The following is a 21,828-nucleotide window of genomic DNA, read 5'->3' as shown; positions in this document are numbered from 1 at the left end:
ATGACCACGTACTAGTGCATCCCAAAAAATTAGAATATCATTGAAAATGTAATTTATTTCAGTGATTCAGTTGAAAATGTGAAACTCATATATTATATAGATGTATTACACACAGAGTGATCTAAGATTTTATTTCTTTTATTTCCTTTATTGCTGATAATCTTTTTCTGATTTTTTTATTCTTATGTTCTTAGTTCATTTTTATTCATTTTATTATTTACTTTCACTATTATCTTTTTCTTTATTTTATATTTTATAAATTCTTTACTTTTTATGTGTCAATTTGTTTTTTCATGCTATTTTAGAATTTTCTATTATATATATATATTTTATTCATATATATGTTGATTTAAAATTAGTATTTCTTTTTTTAAATTAGGATTAAAAATAGGATATTCTTTAATATCCTCTTTTCACTCTATTATCATCTTCAATGCGTATGAACCTACAGGATAGATGCCTACTGCAGTGATTACCACTGATTAGCATGGTGGTGGTATATGAGGTGTTTGTGTGTGTTGTGCTGGTAGGAGTGGTTTAGATACAGCAGTGCTGCTGGAGTTCTTAAACACCTCAGTGTCACTGCTGATGGTTGAAAACCCTTATCTACAGTCTTCTGGTTCTGCACCCCTATTCATCCCTAACTGGGATCATTCCACTGTTCTCCCAGCAGCAGCAGGACGCTCGGCTCCTCTGGGGCCTATGACTCTGATGGAATGGGTGTTCACCAGCTCTCAGAAAGCACAGGAGCCCGGTGCTGGATCCTCACATGCTCTCTTCTGTGAATGAACAGCGGATGTGACAGCGAGGGGAAGGGGGGATGGGAGGGAGGGAGGGAGGGCTGTAGATGGAGGGAGGATATAGAAGAAAGGAGGAGGGATTAGCAGACCGGATAGCTCAGTGACATCAGGCCCGAAAAATGTGTGTGACCGTGTGAGTGTGTGTGTGTGCACATGTATTGGTGCATTAGAGTGGACCTGAGGGCGTAGGGATTTGATAGATTGTACAGTAATGCACAATTACACATGGCAGTGCTGGACCACACAAATATACTGATAAATTAGCCTATTAAGCCTTATTCACCAACAGAACTGTTCACAGATCAAATCTCTAATAAGACAAACATGCATTTTGAGAAATATAATGTATTGTATAAAGTTTGAGTACAAGGCCTTTCTCTTTTCTCATCTTCATGCAAAATGCAAGCTTATTAAAATTTTAAATGCAACATCAAATCCTATTAAAACAAAAACTTACTTAATATTTTCACAAAAAGAAACATTCTCAAATTAATGTTTTCAGAACATAAAAACAACTTTCCCAAATGAATATTTCACTATTGTGAAAACAAATCTTTCTGTAATAAAAAAGCATGCAAACATTCGAAAACAAATCATACTCAAATTATGAAATTAATATTGTCAGTGTTGCAACGATAAAATTTACTGAAATAAAAAAAATCCTATTTACAGTGTTGCAAATACAAAACTTACTGAAATGAAAACTTTCTACAAATTTTGATATAATAAAGAGAGAGAGGGAGAGATAGTGTGAGAGAATGAGAGATAGAGAGATTTTGTGACAGAGAGATATAAAGAGAGAGAGAGAGAGAGAGAGAGAGAGAGGCGTTTCCACTGCTGGAGGGAGCCGGTGAGACGGGGGCGCGAGCGCGGTCAGTATCTGTATCAGTAGTGTGGCGGACGGACGGCAGCGCGCGGGCTCGTCTCTAGTTTTGACCGGTTACTCCGCGCGCAGATCCTCCGCTCTCGCGCCGCTTCTGGACGCTGGGATCTTCGGCCGGTCGGTCGGTGACTGAAGGAAGGAGTTAGGCGAGCCGGATCTTCTCCCGGAGCCCGGATTCACCAGCCTAACATCTACCGAACATCTCCGCTCCTCTCCACGCCTCCTGCAGCTCCCGCTCCCGCCTGCAGAGTGAGTATCCCCGCGGTACCCCCGCGGTTCTCCCGCCGCTGTCTCCCTCAGCATGCTAACCCGGCTAACAGCCGCCGGAGCCCCGCAGAGACCCGCAGCGCGAGCCGCTGTAGCTAATCTCCCACCGGAACAACCGGGAGGAGCTCCGAAAAATACCGACACAGCCGCTCCCACAGCTGAACCCGGGGACTTCTCTACATTACAGCTCTTTATCCGGCGTTTATACAATATTATTTAGTATTTATACAATGTTTATTCAGTATTTATACAGTGTTTATTCAGTGTTATTTAGTATCTACTCAGTATTATTCAGATTTACTCAGTATGATTCAGTAGTATTCAGTAATTACTCCTCAGTATTATTCACATTTACTCAGTGTGATTAAGTACTATTCAGTTTTATTCATATTTACTCAGTGTTATTCACTGTTATTCTGTATTATTCAGTATTTTTTCAGTACTATTCAGTATTTACTCAGTGTTATTCATTTTTTGTCAGTATTATTTTGTCAGTATCAGAAGAGCTTTACAGATGGAGTTACATCAGAACTAACACCAGAGTACCTAAACACCAGAGTTTCTAAAGCCTTATGACTCTGAATTCCACATACCTTCTGTTTCCTTTTCAAAAGAGACACTGGTTGGAAATCAAATAAGATTCAAGAGTTTATTGGCATTTTCTGTGGGAAACTAAATCCGCAAGTATCTGCACAGTACAGTTTCTAACATGGTAACAGCGTAAATACTAAGTACTATGTAAGAAGTTTATGATACGTTATTGTAGGGCTGGACAACATGGTAAAAAAAAAAACTATACCATAATATATTTTTTAATTTCGGTCAGTGCAACACAACCTGTAAATAATAACGCACTACTTAGGCTAGTTAGAAACTATTACAAATATTATATCAAAATATTTAAAGACAAAATGCATCAGAAAAGGCATAACCTCAATCTGAAGGGATTGTTTGGATTAACTGGGTTGTCAGATTTCATACAGCCTGTATCTAAAGCTTCGTGACTCACTATATTCCTTATTCCTCCTGCATTACCTTCTGTTTCCTTTTAGGAAGACACTGATTAGAATTCTATTCATATAGTCATATCCACAAAAAAACAAGTAGTTGCAACTTTTTCCCATGGACTACAAATATTAGCACAGTTACAGCACAAATACTAAGTCCTTTGTGAGAAGTTCAAATATATATATATATATATATATATATATATATATATATATATATATATATATATATATATATATATATTGTTTTCATGCTTGTAATCATATTTTACAAAATATAAAGACAGAATTCATCAGAAGAGGCAGATTCTGCTATTTAAATGATTTCATGCACAGTACAGTGATTAACAGCAGTGAACCTGAACCTCAGTCTGAATGGTCTGTGTACAGGTGATTGATGTCAATCAGTGATGTGTTGTGCAACATGTAATGCTGGTTGGTGCAAGGTGTACAGAGCCCTGATGGCCTGGAATTAGAAACTGTTCTTGGTTCGTACTGCTGTATCGTTCACATTACCAGGCTAAGGTGGCTAAAATCAGATTTTTGCGTTAATATTTTTTTTTTTGTTAACAGGATGTGCAGGTTTGTGTGGTTTAGTGCTGTTGGCTATGGGAAGCTTTAAGCCTAGCACAGGCTTGCAGTTTTTGCATCAATTTATAAGACTTGGGTACTGTAGCAGTTTGAGGTTGCGTTTTTTTCATTCGGTAAGCATCTGTTGGATTTCTGTGTCAGAAAAATACAGAAGATTACATGTAAGAAAAGATCTGTATTCTCGAGAATTGGCTGCTGTCCTGGACTGGGGCTTGAGCGTGGGCGGGGTGTATGCAGATTTTGGGGGTAAATATGTAAATATTAGCCAGTCAAGACTGTTGCGGATTTTGGAATTGGCTTGTTTACCGGATTTGCATTTTAATGAAAAGACAACGTTGGCTGATGTTTGCGGTTCGTCACGTCCATGTTCTGAACTCTTTATTTTATTCTGTTTTTCTAGAAAACCGTTTGCCTGCTTATCCTTAGTATTTGTCTTTCAGTCTGTATATTAAATCAATATTAGCTCAACATGCTTTGGCTGGCTTTGATATTGAATATTATTTTCACTTGGTAGAAAAAGCCCAATAACGTGAGTAAGTAAATATGTTTTTTAACGCCATAAAAGCTAGTAGTAAAAACACTGAAGTATCGTGATATAATTTTTTGCAGTTAGGTGTGGGCGATATGGCCATAAAATAGTATCACAATATTTCATGGTATTTTTGCGATAATTATATTCTTGGATACAACATGCATACAAAAAGTATAAAAGTATATTTTTATTTACAAAAGTAAAAAGTATATTTTTATGTTATCCATATAATGGCTTGTATTCATACTGTGAGTTTTCCTAAGATTTAATTTTTTTTAATTGCTTTATATTGTTGTCTTGTTTAAAGTATCACAGTATATCACAATCGTAAACCCCTTATCATGATTGATGAGTATCGTATCGCCAAGCTCTGGCTAATAGACGGACAGCTCTAATAGAAGCAGCTGAGACGTTCTGATGGTGTTAACAGGAGGAGAGGTGGGTGTTTTGTTTTTTTTCTCGTCTCTCTGGAACAGCGTTTGGGGCGCTGGGGTGTGTTTCCGTGACCTGAGCAGTTCTCTGCGCTTCGGTCTGATACTCTATTGATTGTGTTGTGCTGAGGAAAATGGGAAGCACAGCAGAAACCGCTTCCCTTCCGTCCACTTCCTGGCTCAGCATGTGTTTGTGTGTGTTTGGGGAGTGTTTCTGTGGCTAGGAGTGTTTGGAGGCAGAGAGTCAAGCAGTTTGTTGGAAACCCTGTTCTGCTGAAAACTTAAACCAGTAAGTCTTTCCCACCCTCTCTCTCTCTTTCCTCCTCTTTCTCTCTCTCTCTTTCTTTCTTTAGTTTGCTCCACAGAGTGCTTTCAGCCTCTCTCTCTCTCTTTTCCCACACTGACTCAGCAAATGATTCGTCAGGAGCACAGAAAGACAGCTACTTTCTCTCAGACTCAGGGCTCCTTTGTTTTCGCCGCTGTTCTTTCTCATCGCTGCTTCTTTGATGGATGCTTTTATCTGCTCTCCTCCTCTACTTTTTTCTCCTTTTGTTTGCAGTGCAGGCTGCAAATTCCCCTCATCTGCACATTAACTCTATGTTTCTCATGCTGAGATCATTTTCTGAATGTTACAGTTAACCCTGTATGGCATGAATTATATTTTTGGGGAGAAAAAAAACATTAATACATTATTGACTATTTGAGAGATTTTTTTAATTTTTTTATTTTAAAAATCAGCTTTCATTTGAACCACCACAGCTTTATCATGACTGCCCCAACAACTGTAATCAGCATAATTAAAAAAAAAAACTACAATATGGGTTGGCATCACATAATTATATCACAATATTTCATAATATTTTCATGGATACTCTTGGCAATATGAAAAACCTTAATTAAAAAACAAAATATTTCAAGAAAACAACATTGCAACAAAATGTAAATTACATTTTATTATTGCATACAAATATATGATGATAGTGCACACCCATAAGATATTAAAACATGCAATAATTTTATCAGATTTGTAACAGAAATCAATAATTCAGAATGTCATGATACTAATAATAATGCACTCCATACTAATACTATATTCATATATCCAGGATGATTAAAATAAAATAAATGATACTAGACAAATATATTCTGTCTCTAGTATAAATTTTATAGGAAATGAGAACAGTGTGATTTTTTTTTTTCTTTTGCTAAAAACAGTAAAAAAGATACCAAAATTCCCAGTATCCTGGCACACCTCAACTTATTAAGGCAAGCAGAAGAAGTTTCATACAGAAAAAGTACTTTTAACTAAAGTACAGGCCAAAAGTTTGGACACACCTTCTCGTTTTCAATGCGTTTCCTTTTTTTCATGATTATTTACATTGTAGATTCTCACTGAAGGCATCAAAACTATAAATGAACACGTGGAGTTTTATGTACTTAAAAAAAGGTGAAAAAAATAGCCACCCTTTGCTCTGATTACTGCTTTGCACACTCTTGTCATCATTCTCTCAATGAGCTTCAAGAGGTGGCCACCTGAAAGGAAAAGTTTTCCAATAGTCTTGAAGGAAGGAGTTCCCAGAGGTGTTTATTAGCACTTGTTGGGTCCTTTGCCTTCTTCACTCTGTGCTCCAGCTCACCCCAAACCCAAACCTCATCTGGATTGGGTTCAGGTCCGGTGACTGTGGAGGTTCAGCTCATTTTTTGTTAAGTACATAAAACTCCACATGTTCATTCATAGTTTTGATGCTTCAGTGAGAATCTACAATGTAAACAGTCATGAAAATAAAGAAAAGCAAGCTGGTCCAGGCCTCAGTGGAAACACAGCAGATGTTTTTTGTGTGCAGTATTTTGGACGAGCCATGCCGGAGTAAAGCGCTCAATTCTGCAGAGGTATAAAACCATAACAGGCCTTACTTTAGAGCTGTTATGTAAGAGTCCTTTCGGGGCTGCAGTTTTGTCCTGGATTTAGCTTTGTGAGTGTGTGTGTAAGTGTGTGTGTGTGTGTGTCTGCACTCTGTAGCTTCTCTCCACACTCCCTCTACTGAAATCTTGGTGGCAGTTTGTAGGCTCTGTAAGAACTGTCAGTGGGAAAATCCGGATCAGTCTCCACCGCCACCACAAGGTCACACATCCCACTGTCCTCTCGCTCGCTCTGTCTCTCCGGGAGCTGAGAGTTCCGGCCTGCTTCCAGCTGGACTCGTCCTCCGGAAGAATACAGGACCACGCTGAACTTTTCCACCTTTTTATATCATTAATTTTCTTCAGTTCTGATGCAGCAGAAGGTGCTCAAACCAGCCCAGCCCGAGTCTGTTCCCTCTGATCGGAACATCTTGAACATCCTGACTCATCTCAGGTTGTCCAGATGGTTCCGTAGATGTTTGTGATTATGATTCATCTAAACAGGAATGAGGCTGGTATATAATACAGACCAACTGTGAACCTCTTCACCCTGTCAGCCCTGATGCACCACAGCTTTAAAACTGAAGGTGTTTAAATGTTTATTAATAAATAAACATGCTTTAATCTTTAACCCTATTAAAATAAATAGCTCAGTGTTAAAACTGAAGGTGCGTAAATGTTTATTAATGAATAAACATGCTTTAATCTTTAACCCTATCAAAATAAATATCTCAGTGTAAAAAATGAAGGTGTATATATATGATTCTTCATTTTTTTTACCAGGCATTTGTCCCTAAAGCTTAATTCTGGGCTTCATTCTTGGCAAAGCTGTTCACTTCTCTTGACGTCTCTGAGCAGCACTGATTGATCACCCCTCTATTTAAGGAGCGTTCTAACCGGGACCGGCGCTGACTTTCCACCCAGTCCAGCATCAAAGCAGATTGATTCAGATATCAAAAGCTTTGAAAAATCATTTCGACTCGAGCTGCGTTTATTTTGAAGCATGGTAGGAGAAAGAATGGCTGTGTTAACTGACAGGATGTGGCATTTAGTTGAATTTTAGTTGGTGTAAAAAAATAAAGTGAGAAAAGCTATTTTTATAAATCAAGCTTCAAGCTTTGCTGGACAGATCTCCTTCGCTTCTGTAGAGATGATGATGAAGGTAAACACAGTTTAGATCGCTGAACCCATCCTTTCAGCTCAGTGGAGCGGAAACCCAGCAGTGAGTCTCCGCTCTTACATCCTGACCTTTCTCCTGCCTTGTTGTTCCTCTCTGTATCTGGAGATCTGGAGGTCTGCACTCAGCCTTGTGTGTGCTTTGCTTTGGCTTATCTTGTCATCTTTGCTTACTCTGATCTGATGCATCTGACTGAGCATAACTTAAGAGCTTGCTAATTAGCTGACAGACTAAATGATATGGAAATATTACAGGAAGTTTTAGTCCTATAGAGCCAGTAGAGTCAGTAGATGTGTCCTAAAGCCTAGGCTGCAGCCAAGGTGGACAGCATTCCTAGGCTACAGAGGTATTGAAGGCTGTTCCAAAGGGAAGGATCCTTTATATATAGCTGATATATGCTTGGCTAACCAGGACTGGTGAAGATGAGTTGCATAAGACTGTTAATATTAAGTACAAATTGCCAAAAAAACGATTCTTATAGACTGTTCTTAATTAAATGAGAAATCCGGTGTGAAATGTGCTTGAGGTGTAGTGAAACATGATAACAAACAATGCTAGTGATAAGCATATAATACACCCAAGCAAAGAAATCACCATTTTCACACTTCAACAAGCTCAAAGTGGAAACTGAATAAATTCCAGCTGTTGCTGAAAGTATCTTTATAATATTCATGAATTTCCACTAAATAAATTTGTCGGTTTGTTCCTCTATCCTACCTTTTCGCTCATGCTTGTTAGTTATGACTTCAAGATGTTGGCTCCTGGAAAACTACCTAGAGGTCTATTAACAGAAGGGTTGGGAAATATGGCCTTAAAATAATATCACAATATTTCACAGTATTTTAACAATATTGATATCGATATTCTTGGTGATATGACAAAACACTGAATAAAAAAAAATATTTCTGAAAAAACGCCAAGAAAATGAAATTGTATTGTTGCATACGATATGATCTGGCACACCTCTAACTGAGATATAAAAAAAAAAATACAAGAATTTTATCAGATTTGTAACAGAAGTCAATGATCCAGAATGTCATGATACTAATAATAATGCACTATTCCAAATATCTTCATATATCCAGGATTAAAGTAAAATAAATTATACTGAATGATATAATCTGTCTCTAGTAGATATATAATAGGAAATGAGAACAGTGTGAATTTTACTTTTACTAAAAACAGTAAAATAGTAGTACCCTGATGTGATAATTAGGGGTGGGTGATATGGCACCATATTTCAGGTATAATATCGTTCACAATACAATACGTATGATACAATATGGCACACCCCTAATAAACAGTGTTTAATAAAATAACTGTGTACTTAAAAAAAATAGTGATTCCTTTACATGGCTAACTTTATGCCCCTATCGCTCGAATTGTAAGCCCATCATCGGCTAAGTGCTCTAAAATAATAGGATTGGAGCCTTAAATCTCTGCATAGTACTTTATTTAAGAAATCTGAGAGCCCATATATATACCCAAATGTATACACGACACATTAGAGGTGGGCAATATGGCCCTAAAATAATATCACGATTTGAAAAAACACTGAAAAATATTTGATGAGTTTCAGCAGAAATCAAATAAATAACCAAATTAAACTGCTTTCAATACAAAATACTTTAAACCTGGATTTTATAGTCATGATATATTGTGTATACCCCTAATAAACATGTATCTACATAACACACAGTGAGTTATTTGGCATGGCAGGGCTTGGTGAGTCAAACTCCCACATGAGCCGAAACGGCACGTTCCTCACCTCAGCTATTATTATGAGCCTTTGTGCGACGGCTCGTGGTTTCCATGACAACGGGTCTTCACAAAGCTCCTGCATGATGTAATGTTACGGTGACTCGTGGACCGTATGTCCTGATCAGACCCCTCAGCTCTGCTGGGTTCCTTTATGATGTGGGTCGTACCATTTCTTTACCCTTTCTTATGAATGGGTCTGTGGGTTTGTGGGTGAGCTGCAGAGCTGTGCTGCTGGTGGTTTATAACCGTTGTAGTTCTTTAACCACCATCAAAGGGAAGGTGTAGGTCTACCACATCAACTCAGAACGACATCGTCACTCCTCCTCTGTTCTGCTTTTATCTGAAAGTGCCGGAATTGTGGAGATGGGGGCGACTTCAGAGACATGAGATGATAAAACATGAGGTAGAGATAAAGAGAGCTGCTTAATGTGGGTTCCAGTAGACCTGCTGGATCACACTGTCTACACTTCAGTGGAGGGATGTGATGAAAAAATTTAAGTTGAATTGAAGTTGATAAGCTAGATAAGCTGTGTGTGTATGTGTGATTAGCAGGGTGTTATTAATAACAACAGATTCATATTATTATTATTATTTGTATTAATAATATGTAATATTTTGAAATACAGTGTGACTAATCCTGTGTGGGTACTTTGTAGGTCATGTAATTTACCTGGACAGAGAGCGGAATGAGGAAACAGTTTTTGTGTGTGTGTGTGTGTGTTCATCCAGACTGCAGCTGTGGCTCTGGTTAAACACTGAGGTTAAATCATCCTGTTCCTACTCCTCCTTTACACACACACACACACACATTTTCTTTATCTGTGCTGAACTAATAATGCACCACCACTACACTAGACCACTGTTCTCTGTGTGTGTGTGTGTGTGTGTGTGTGTGTGTGTGTGTGTGTGTGTGTGTGATCAGGGTGGTTTAGTGCAGTTCTACAGTGCAGTTAGACACTGAAAGCAGACGCTCCTGCCCTGAAGTGAAAGACGGAGCGAAGCGGAAAGCGAGGGAGAGAAGAGGAAGAAACGAGAGATCTGAAGAGGAGGTAGAAACAGGTTGGAGGAAGAGGAGGAGGTGAGGAATGAGAGAACAGGAAGTGAAGGATAAAGAGGAAGAAGAGAAATGTGAGAATACTTTACCCTTTAATAAATTACTTTACCCTTGCGTGATGCATTCCATCTCTATTTGGGTAAATGTAGTTTCTGTAATTTGACTGAAGTTAAATTAGTCATTGTAAAATACAAGCTGCTGCTTATCTAGTTAACGTTAGGGCTTTATGTATGTCTTTAGAAAGGGGTCAGTTTTTTTTTAAGTGCTTAAGTCTGTTGCATCATTTAAGGTGGAATGGTAAAAGTTAGCTAGCTAGCTACTGAGACAAACTAATGTGGTGAAATTGGACTTAGACTCATAAGTGCAATATTTATTTAGCATTTTTAGTTATATTTTTTTCTATTTTTATATAATTTAATTTACATTTTAGCTCATTTTCTTTCCTTATTTAGAAGGTCTGCTCCCTTATAGGACCCCCACCCCCCACTCAAATTGCTAGTAGTGCCCTAACACTCGAAGACTAGTGAACATGTGAAGCCAACCACCGTCTTTTTCAGAAGAGTAAAAAAAAACAACTAATTTAACTTAATTAACACTGCAGTCTAACAGAATCAACTTTAGCATCTTTGCTTTGGTTGTTGGGGGTTATCATAAAAGTTTAATACCGGAACACTGTTCTGTCCTTACACTACTTCCCTTTACACTGATATTGTCCAGAGGGTTTCTTTTTCATCATTTTGGTTTGGAATAGTTCAAATATTTTCTTTTCTATGTATCTCAGTACATAATAGCTTTAATATTGATAGAATGGTAACTTAACTTGCTATATAAGTCAGTGTAAAAATATTTTATTAATCTTTATTCATGTAGAAAATCTTTCTGAAGCATTTCTATTGGTCTACTTATCATGAAATACAATATAAAAAACAACTGCCAGTTTTGCAATACAGGGAAAAAGTGAAAAAGCACAGACACAGAGTGCTCTCTCTCTCTCTCTCTCTCTCTCTCTCTCTCTCTCTCTCTCTAACTCTTACACTCTCTTTCTCTCTTTGCTTCTTGCTTTTCCTCATGCTCCCTCGGTTCTACAGCGCTAGATCTTATTAGCACCTGCAATTAGCGGTGCCACCACACTGTGCTATGCCTGATTACTGCCTCACTGATTATTTGCCAACACTGTCCCGCCCTTTATTCACTCCACTTCATCCAGTTAACTGCGCTAGATTCAGTACATACACACTGCAGCTTCCTCTACTCATTTAGAGACGCTGTATGGACTAAAGTACTGGGACACCTGAAATCAGGGGTTTTAAAAGGAGAGCATCTACTTTCCAGAAAATACCTTTTTCTAGATTGTCTAATAGAGCATCATCTTTATGAGGTCAGGATGTTGGATATAGATATCACCACCTCACATAATTCATACCCAATTTCCCGACTCGCTCCCTTTCCACCTCTCCACACCTCACCGCTGGAGGGGGGCGTTATACCCCTCTAACCCCCCCCTGGCTTTGGGCATGGTGTGAATAGGTAGGATTATGTTTATCTGCTCCAGAGAGTTCTATACTTCTGGCGATTTTTAACAGCCTAGGGCTGTGTATTGGCAAGACCCTGGCGATACAATACGCATCACGATACAGCATATAACAATATATTGCAATACTGTAATAATAATAATAATAAACTACATTTGTATAACACCTTTCATTCATAAATGCAGCTCAAAGTGCTTCACATAGGGAGAAAGAGAGTAAAAAATCTAGCACAACAAGCAAGCAAGACAAAAAAACTAATGAATGAAAAGTATGATGGTATAAATATACAATCAAAACCAGACATATAAAGGTAAGATCTAATTAAAAGCTAGAAGAATTAAAATAAGATAATAGTAAGGTAATAAAATCAGAACCAAACTATAAAAACTGGTATAATACATGATTTAATAAATAAATAAAAAGTATTAAAATCTAGAAAATCAAATTAAAAGCTAGAAAAATAAGAATAACGTCTAATTTAAAGTTGGTGTAAACAAATATGTTTTTAGCTTTTTCTTAAACATAGAAACCGAGGTTGCTTGACAAATATTTATCGGTAATGTGTTCCAGTTTTAGGAAAGCTGTCTCAGTATAAAAAGCATTTGCATTTCCCATAGACCCTGTAAAAGCCTACATTATATCACACCTTATATCTTATATCAATATTTATCAATATAAAATATCAATATTTTCTTGTGCTATATCAAGGTTAGCTTCAATCCTGCAATATGCCTGAGAGACATTCTAGGAGTGCCAATATTGCACGGTAATGGCACTCTAAACCACGGTCTGACACCGATCTTTACATCTAAACTAGTTCTTTAAATCTATACTAGTGCTGCAACGATTAGTCGATATAATTGACAATGTCGATCATTTAAATTTGTCGATTACAGATTTCATTGCTGACTAATCGTTAATTTGTAACAGTAGCGCATTACACCAAGAGCTGGGGACAGAAGTGCAATGCAAGATGGGTAAATGGCTCACTCACACAGTTTACACTCAACTTAGTTTGTTGGTCTCCAAAAGTGCCCAAGATTAAATATTTAATAACTAGATTTCCATGTTTAAATAACATCCATACATTTAAATGCATTTTTAATCTCATTTTCCGCTGTTTCTATCGTTTTAAGACATGGAGGACATGGCAGAAATAATCGCTCACTAATCGACTAATCAAGACACCAGATTTGTCGACTACCAAAATAGTCATTAGTGGCAGCCCTAACCAATACTGTGTTTTAAAATGCATTTAGCTATATTGTTTCACCTATTATTGATGCCAGAATAGAATACTGCCATTTAGCACAAAAAAAACAATTTATTAATTAGAGATCGATATTTAGTTTTTAAAAATCGATACGGTATGTTGAAAGGTAATATTGTGAGATTTAAGAGTATCGATATTTTCTTACACCCCTAGTGGATAAAACATGAGAATGGGTGTTATGTAAGCAATGGGGCATATGGCATGTGAATGTAATGCTTTGTATGAGCTTTGTAATCACAGTTCCTCTGTCTCTCCTTCTCTCTTTCCCTTTCTCTTGCTCTCGCGCTCTCTCTCTCTCTCTCTCTCTCTCTCCCTCTCCCCGAGGCTCTGTGATATTTTTATCTAGCACACTTCCTGAATGCTAATGAACTGAAAGAGTTCTCCTTAAATATGAAATCTCGCTTCGTTTGAAGCTCGGCTGAAATCTGCAGACCAATTCTGCCCTTAGTGAGAAGAGTATGTTAATAAAAATAGCATTGTGATGCTTTATTAACGTTCATTTTATACAATGTTTCTCGTTCCATGTTAAACTCATCTCCAATTAGTGTCTAATAGAGCAGATTGAGCTTCAGAGGAGCTGCAGTTTCTCTTCTCTGTAAAATTTCCTGTGTTGAGAAAAATAAGATCCTGTGGTGAAGGAGGGAGGGAGGGAGGATGGTGGTGAGGAAGGAGGGAGGGAGGGAGGGAGGGAGGATGGTGGTGAGGAAGGAGGGAGGGAGGGAGGATGGTGGTGGTGGTGGAGGGGTGGACCTGAGTGGATGAATCATCAAACAGTCTGTGTGAATGAACTGGAAGTGAGTGTGAGCTGTGAAATGTTACCCACCGCAGGACTTCATTCACCAAAACGTGGATAATTTCAGCCCACTTTTGAATGGAGGGTGTTTAGCATATTGGTTTACGGTTAGGTGTAGAAAGCTCCAGTGTGCAGCGTGCAGCGAGACCAACACTATAGCTTGTGGGATTAAAATATAAATATAGTCCTGAACTATATATCAGCCAATGAGAAGGCTTAATCCCTGTCTAGGGAACCAACACAGTAAATGATTGGGTCAGAGCTGTATAATAGCGAGAACTTGGCTATACAATACATATCATAGTACAGAGGTCACAATTCAATATATCACCAGGCATTGCAATACTGTAAACAAGATGATTTAGCTATTGTAAAAGAAAAATGTATTTTATACAATCAAAACAGTGGAATCGCAGTAGAATTAAACAGCAAAACACTGCTATCTGTTGTGTGGAATTTTTAAGAACATTAAATGAACCACTTCTGACACCCTATTTTTAGGGATCTACAGTATTGCAAAACAGTACACTCTGTATTATATCACAGTATATTCGGACCCTGCAATATGGCTGAGAGACATTCTAGGAGTGCATCATCACTATTGCATCATAATGGCACCCTGACCCACTGTCTTACACAAAACTTAGTACTAATAAGTTACTAGCATAAGAACACAGGAGTAATTAACTTTTAATGCTTAAACATGTGAAATGAATAAAATTTTTTATATCCTGAAAAAAAATTAAATAAATAAAATTAAACTGTACAAGTCTAGAATAAGTCAATAAAATAATTATCATGACAGGCCTGTATAGTATTTTTTATTCATAAATAAATTAATCAATTAAAATAAACCTGTTTTCAAATAAAGTTGAGTTACTGGCTCGTTGACATTAATGGGTCCTTCACTGTAAGTCAAATTATGGCGGTTGTGGCCACATTTTGTACGATAAGTTAATAATGTAATTATCACGACTAGGGCTGCCACGATTAGTCGACTAGTCACAATTATGTCGACTATTAAAATAATCGTTTGTGGCAGCCCTAATCACGACAGGCCTACATCTAAACTATTAATTAAAATGCATTAAAGTATTTAAAAATACAATATTGCAATAATTAAATATGTTGATAGTCTATGGTAATTTCTTCTTTTAATAAATGTATTTAACTAGTTTGTTTCACCTGTTTAATCTAATTTAATCTAACCTTAAGCCATTAATCTAATGACCAATTTATTGATCATTGTGTTAGTCGATTTTTTTTCAATGAGTCAATCTAATGAAAAAGGTGTTACTTATTCTATTGAACCATTTATATATATATATATATATATATATATATATATATATATATATATATATAAATATAAATATATAAATATATATATATTTGCTTTTTTTTCTCAATTAGTGTATTGATCCAACAACAAATGTCTACTGCGTACTACAGCCAAATCGTCTGCATTTTATGAATCTGAATTTATGAAAGTGTATTTCTATGTTGGAGCTTTAAAAATAGGACTCTTTGCAGCAGATAATGAACATGAACCTTTTGGCACCATGACTAATGGCAGGTATGAACTAGAGGAATATAAAGCCCCCAGCTTAGAGCTGTGGAAGAACTGTGTTTTTTTTTTTTTTTTGTCTTGATGGAGCTTCATCCAGTACGTTTATCCTTATAGTGTACCTACAGATTAGCGTTAGCGGAAGATAAAAACGCCCAGCCAGTGACACCAATCAGAGCTGAGTAGGGGCTTAATGAGCGGTTCTCCGTCGCTCGCGGTGTCTCATAGACCCACATTAGCTGTAATGGCACAGTAGCAGAATGGCCTTCAGTATCTGTGGCATTATAGCGTTATGCAGGTGTGATTCAGGAGCAGCTCTGTACGAGGGAGGCGGTGAACGCTGTGATTTATCTCTCAGATCAGTCAGGTGTGTGGAAATGCAGGACACATGGAGAAGATACGGGAGATGATTACATGTTGTGTTGCTGGTATTTTTTTTTAATGATTTCTGAATGATTAGATGTGTGACTGTGTGAGATATATAGGGGTGTGCAATATGGCCAAAAATGTGATGTACAATTTATTTTAATTAATTTTTCGCACTTGGTTTGGCTGCACTCATTTCTTTGAGAATAGAAAGTAGTCTGGTGTGTTTGTTCAATGTGGACCTCTACCTCACTCTATCTTATTCGACCCTACTCTGCCTCACTCTGCCTCCAGTCTATGTTAATCACATGAGAACAGTCTACAGCGAGAAGAGTATCTTTAATGTAGTTTAAGCTCTTACGATGTGTTTATGGTGAAAAACTGAAGCTGGTATGTTCGCATTTTTTTTCTACTGCAAATATTGTATTTATCTGTAAAGGTAATATGTATAATGAATGCTTTAGTATGTACATAAACATATTGAATCTAGTTTCCATGGCGAAGTTTTAAAAATACATTAATATATATTTTAAAATAATTATGGCTATGGTTATCATGTGGATTATGTTGGTCTTACAGCAGTTATAGTTGTGTTTGGTACAAAATCATTAGGAAAACGATGTATCTTACTGTTTTAGGCCTGTATCCTGTTCCGTCCAATCGAAAACCAAGCTATTTGTGTCACTCTGTCATAATTAGCATATTACCTTGCAACTAGTGTGTTGTTTTTTTTTTAGTATTGTTTTTGTTTCTAATAGTAAAAATGTGTGATAGAGAGAGAGTCTGTCTTTAGTGACAATCTATCTCTCTCTTTTTTTTTTCTTTCTTTTTTTTACATTGACCATCTGCTGTGGTCTAAAGGCCGTGCTGAAGCATGTGCCAGTTAGATGAAACTGCAGTCATAGTAATATCTACACACACAGTTAATAGTAGTAAAAATAAATAATACTAATAATTAGACCACATCAGTTTCTGAATCAGTTTCTCTGATTTTGCTATTTATAGGTTTATGTTTGAGTAAAATGAACATTTGTTGTTTTATTCCATAAACTAAATTTCTCCCAAATTCCAAATAGAATATTGGTCACATTTAGAGCATTTATTTGCAGAAAATGAGAAATGACTGAAATAACAAAAAAAGATGCAGAGCTTCCAGACCTCAAATAATGCAAAGCAAACGAGTTCATATTCATAAAGTTTTAAGAGTTCAGAAATAATTAATAAACGGTGGGATAACCCTGGTTTTTAATCACAGTTTTCATGCATCTTCGCATCATGTTCTCCTCCACCAGTCACACACACTGCTTTTGGATAACTTTATGCTAATCACTCCTGGTGCAAAAATTCAAGCAGTTCAGTTTGGTTTGATGGCTTGTGATCATCCATCGTCATCTTGATTATATCCCAGAGGTTTTCAATTTGGTACAAATCAAAGATACTCCTCATTTTTGATTGATCTTTAATTTTTTTTCCCCGAGCTTTGCATTGTTTTTAGTTTACCCCCGTTTCATTATGAATGGACTAGTAAGGACAAATCAGAATGTTTTGTACTGAATGTCAGCATGTTGTATTTTGTGAATGGCCTTTTTGACTTGGGGCTAAAATATTAGCTCATACTAGCTAAAATATCAACTTTTGGCAAAGTCTTTATAGGGAAATCAGTACACACGCTTATATCCCCCTCATGCGAGACCCAGACTCCTATCTGTTTAAATAAGGAGAGACCAAAATGCTCAAAGCTGAATGTCTAATTGTCATTTGAACAACATATTTTATATCAGTAATACAATCTGATTAAAAACTCATCAACCCTTTGTATCGTTTGGCTCAGTAATGCTTGTGCTGGCTACTGCGCCTGCGCAGATCTCTACATCGTGGGGCTTCCCCGCCAGCGCACTGACTCTCCTCTGCTTTCTGTACAAGCAGCGATCTGATTGGCTTATGGATTTATTAATAAGGTCTCTGCTTTCTGGTTACTGTATTAGGTTGAGGTTAACCTGGGGCTATCCTTATATAACTAGCGTTATAATTCATGGTAAGTCTATTAGCTCGAGGGTAATGTTGTAAATTATGGGTAGTGCATTAGGTTAGGGCTAACGATTTAAAATTATTGTTTGTACAATTGCACCTGTTTAACGTGTGTAATTAGGGATTTTTTATGCTGTTTTGTGCATTTAAATATACAAAATGGCAATTCCAGAGATAAAATCGGAATAACACGCACACTGACTGGCATACTGTAAAAGCCTTCATCAGAGGAAAACATTGTAATCTGAGAGGAAGTGTGTGTGTGTGTGTGTGTGTGTGTTGGGAGGATTAGCTGCTGTCTTACTGTAACTGTGATGGACGCTCCAGCTGCTGTTTTTCCCTCTTCTCTCCGAGTCCGGCCAGGAAGTGTTGCCATGGCAATGGCAGGAAGTGAGGCCGGCCAGACACTCACAGCTGGGTCTCCATGGCGAGTGGGCCGGACTCCAGAACCGGAGATTAAACTGGGAAAGAAAAGGTGGATGCAGTAAAGAAGTGGACGTAGGATTTCCTTAATGTCCTCGCTTTTCCTTTGTGTGACTCCTGACCCCGTATATATAAATATATATATATATATATATATACTAATCATACTAATATCATCACTTTGATCTCCTCTAATACCCTCATTTATCTGCAGATACAGTAACACATTGCCTCTCAATCTTTCTCTCTCTTCTTCTGTGTGGAAGTGCTGCATCAAACCGTTCCCTCTGCAGTTTGACCTTTGACCTCTACTACATAACGCCTCCTCTGCTTACACTGCCGGATTGGGAGAGTGTGGGAGACACTCCCACACAGCACCCAGAGTGCTTTGCTCTGGCGGAGCGATGGACGGCCCGGCCTCTCGGCTCTGCAGCGATATCTGGCAAAACTCTCCATATTCACAACGAACTGTGACCCGGAGTGTATTCACAACTGAATAGATTTCTGTGTGTGTGTGTGTGTGTGTGTGTGTGTGTGTGCTATTATGAGTGGCTTCTGGTCCCACAGATCTGAGGAATGTGTGCAGTAAACCAGATGTGTGCTGAGTAACTCCACAACACTGTGGAAATGAGACTCTTAAAGACACACACACACACAAATTCTTGGTCACACTGAAGGAATTTGAGCTGCTACTGAAATAAAGAGAGCTGTCTGGCTGTGGCTGTGTATAACTTAGTCATAATCTTTGTTTTAATCCCTGAAAGCTTTAGCGCTGTGGGACGAGGCCAGTAGCTGTTGTGCTAACATACATTACGGTTGGGATGTCGGATGAGGGTCTGTCGCTGGCAGGCTAACACAGCATTAGCAATATTAGCAGTAGTGAAGTGGTCAGTAGCCAGTGTGACAATGCTGCAAGTTGTGATTTTAGGGATAAAGCAGGTAACCAGTGTGCTAATGCTGCAGTAGCGATGTAGGACAAGGTCGGTAGCCAGCATACTTATGCTTCAGTAATAATGTGTGATGCCACTAGGCTGCTATCTCTAGTAGCATATGTTGAAAGTGGCCTGTAGCCAGTGTGTGATCTGCTAGTAACAATATTATGATTTCTAAACCTTGACTATATGACCTAACATTTTGGACACTGCTCCTAATGAATGCATTCAGCTACTTACGAACTATTGCTAATGCTAATGTGCACACAGCAGTGGGGTGGTGATTGGGACCCAACAGCCTGAGTTCACTAACACACCTCTCGTGTCTAAATGCAATCAGATCTTCACAGCAGTGCTGCTATAAAATCTTAAAGCCTTCTCTGTACAGTAGAATGAACTATTGGAAGAAACAACAATTGTGTCCAAATACTGATAGATGTTACAATATATAATAATGATAATCATAAAAATTAGTGCCATGTATGTAATCGGATGGTGCTTATATATTTTATATGTATTCCATGTCTAATCCTAAAAAAAAAAAAAGCATTTTTATGAAAAGCCCTTTTTTTTTGTTAAGTTTCCCTGAGTGTGCTTTTGTTTGTGTTGGTGCTGAACTGTGTGTGTGTGTGTGTGTGTGTGTGTGTGTGTGTGTGTGTGTGATGCGCTGGTGTGAGCTGATGTATCGTGACTGTGTTCATTAAGCTCAGAGGATTTCTCTCCGTCTGAATTTAGAAAAATGGGGAAAAAATAGCAGCGTGGCCTACATTCCCTCAGCCACGCGCTAGCGTAGCGCTGCCGCTAACGGCCAAAACACACACAGAGGCGTGCTAGCTCCTCGTTAGCCGGTTACGATAATGCGCTCTGACACAGCGTGCTGTGCCCACATCCCCCTCACCTTCTTTTAGAAAGGTAAAACTCTGGAGCCCTTCCGAATTTTGGTCTGTGCACGGGTGTGTGTGCACATGGTGAGGCATGTGTAGAAACATATTTTGGTCAGTCATCGGCTAATGGAGCTTTCAGCATGGTGCTGGCAGGAAATGACCGATTGACCTTTTAGTGTGAGAGAGAGAGAGAGAGAATGAAAGAGAGAGAGAGAAACATAGAGCGATATATTTAGATATTTAGGATAAATATGGATCCATATGAATTACAGATTAGTATCTAAATGACATATAGGTATTTATAGAAGATTTAAGCATATATAGAACATATTGGTATCTATAGAATTATAAAGTTTTAAAAGTCCTGAAATCGACATTTGGTGGAATAACTCTGGTTTATAATCCCAGTTTTCATGCATCTTGGCATCATGTTCTCCTCCACCAGTCTTACACACTGCTTTTGGATAACTTTATGCTGCTTTACTCCTGGTGCAAAAATTCAAGCAGTTCAGCTTTGATGGCTTGTGATCATCCGTCTTTCTCTTGATTATATTCCAGAGTTTTTTTTAGTTTGGTAAAATTAAAGAAACTCATTATTTTTAAGTGAATGACATGTGAAACAGTTTTGCGTCTTGCGTGTCTAGTTTTCGCAGGTGTGATAAATGGGACAGAACAGAGCGTGCACTGCAAGTACACAACACTGCAGGTATGAGCTTTAGAACAGACTGTTACTGCATGAATCACAGCACTGAAGACAATAGAGCTTCTCTCTGGATTTCTGTGATTCTTGTTTGGAGTCTTTGTAGAGCATGGGCCTGTTTTCTTAATACAAGGATTAGATTGCAGCCTCCTGTTTCATTTGGGATGTTGATCACATGTTCGTCTTCAGTTTTGTAAAGGTTAGCAAGAGTGAGTGCCTGAGAGTGAAGATGACTTTAATATTTACTGCCGTCATCACCTATGTGGGTGGAGTCTCCATATACTAAACACTGATTGGTTTGTAAAGGGTGTGTTGGATGGCGTCATGATTTCAGTGAATCACTAGTGTAATCGGTTGTACTCTGAGAGAAAGAGAGAGGAAATGTCCTAATGTCTGATTAGCAAGGATTCTTTGGTTTGATGCTGTACAAGAACCACTTTTGTTTAAATTAAGATTGCTTTCAGTATTTGTGTGTAGACAGTCCACTTGATTTGAAAATGTGAAACTTATATATTATATAGATGTATTAAACACAGAGTGGTCTGTTTTAAGTGTTTCTTTCTTTTATCATTGATGATTATGGCTTACAGCCAATGAAAACCAAAAAATCAGAATCTCAGAAAATTAGAATATTATATAAGACCATACTTTTGTCAGTGTGATAAGTCCTGCTGGAAAATGAAATCTGCATCTCCATAAAAGTTGTCAGTAGCAGAGGGAAGCATGAAGTGCTGTAAGATTTTCTGGGAAAACAAAACTGCACTGACTTTAGACTTGATAATAAAACACAATGAATCAACACCAGCAGATGACATGTCTCCCTAAACTATGTTCGCCCACAACTGTAGTGTATGTAAATATTGTGATTTTTATATTTTTACATTTTTCTATTAAAATTAAACAAATATATTGTTTTGGCCATATCGCC

The 21,828-nt window shown here is 37.7% G+C and overlaps 1 protein-coding gene across 1 annotated transcript in view; it reads left to right on the top strand.

Moving 5' to 3' along the window:
- The first annotated feature begins 1,665 nt into the window (after window positions 1-1,665).
- Window positions 1,666-21,828, top strand: part of LOC103026725 (proliferation and apoptosis adaptor protein 15) — a 44,925-nt gene continuing 24,762 nt past the window's right edge. The window contains exon 1 of the mRNA XM_007231256.4: window positions 1,666-1,932. The gene's annotated coding sequence lies outside the window, so the exon portion shown is untranslated. The remainder of the gene's footprint in view (window positions 1,933-21,828) is intronic.

The sequence above is a fragment of the Astyanax mexicanus genome, chromosome 25 (genome assembly GCF_023375975.1).
Source record: "Astyanax mexicanus isolate ESR-SI-001 chromosome 25, AstMex3_surface, whole genome shotgun sequence".
Taxonomy (NCBI): Eukaryota; Metazoa; Chordata; class Actinopteri; order Characiformes; family Acestrorhamphidae; genus Astyanax; species Astyanax mexicanus.
This window is presented reverse-complemented; position numbering and strand designations above follow the sequence as displayed.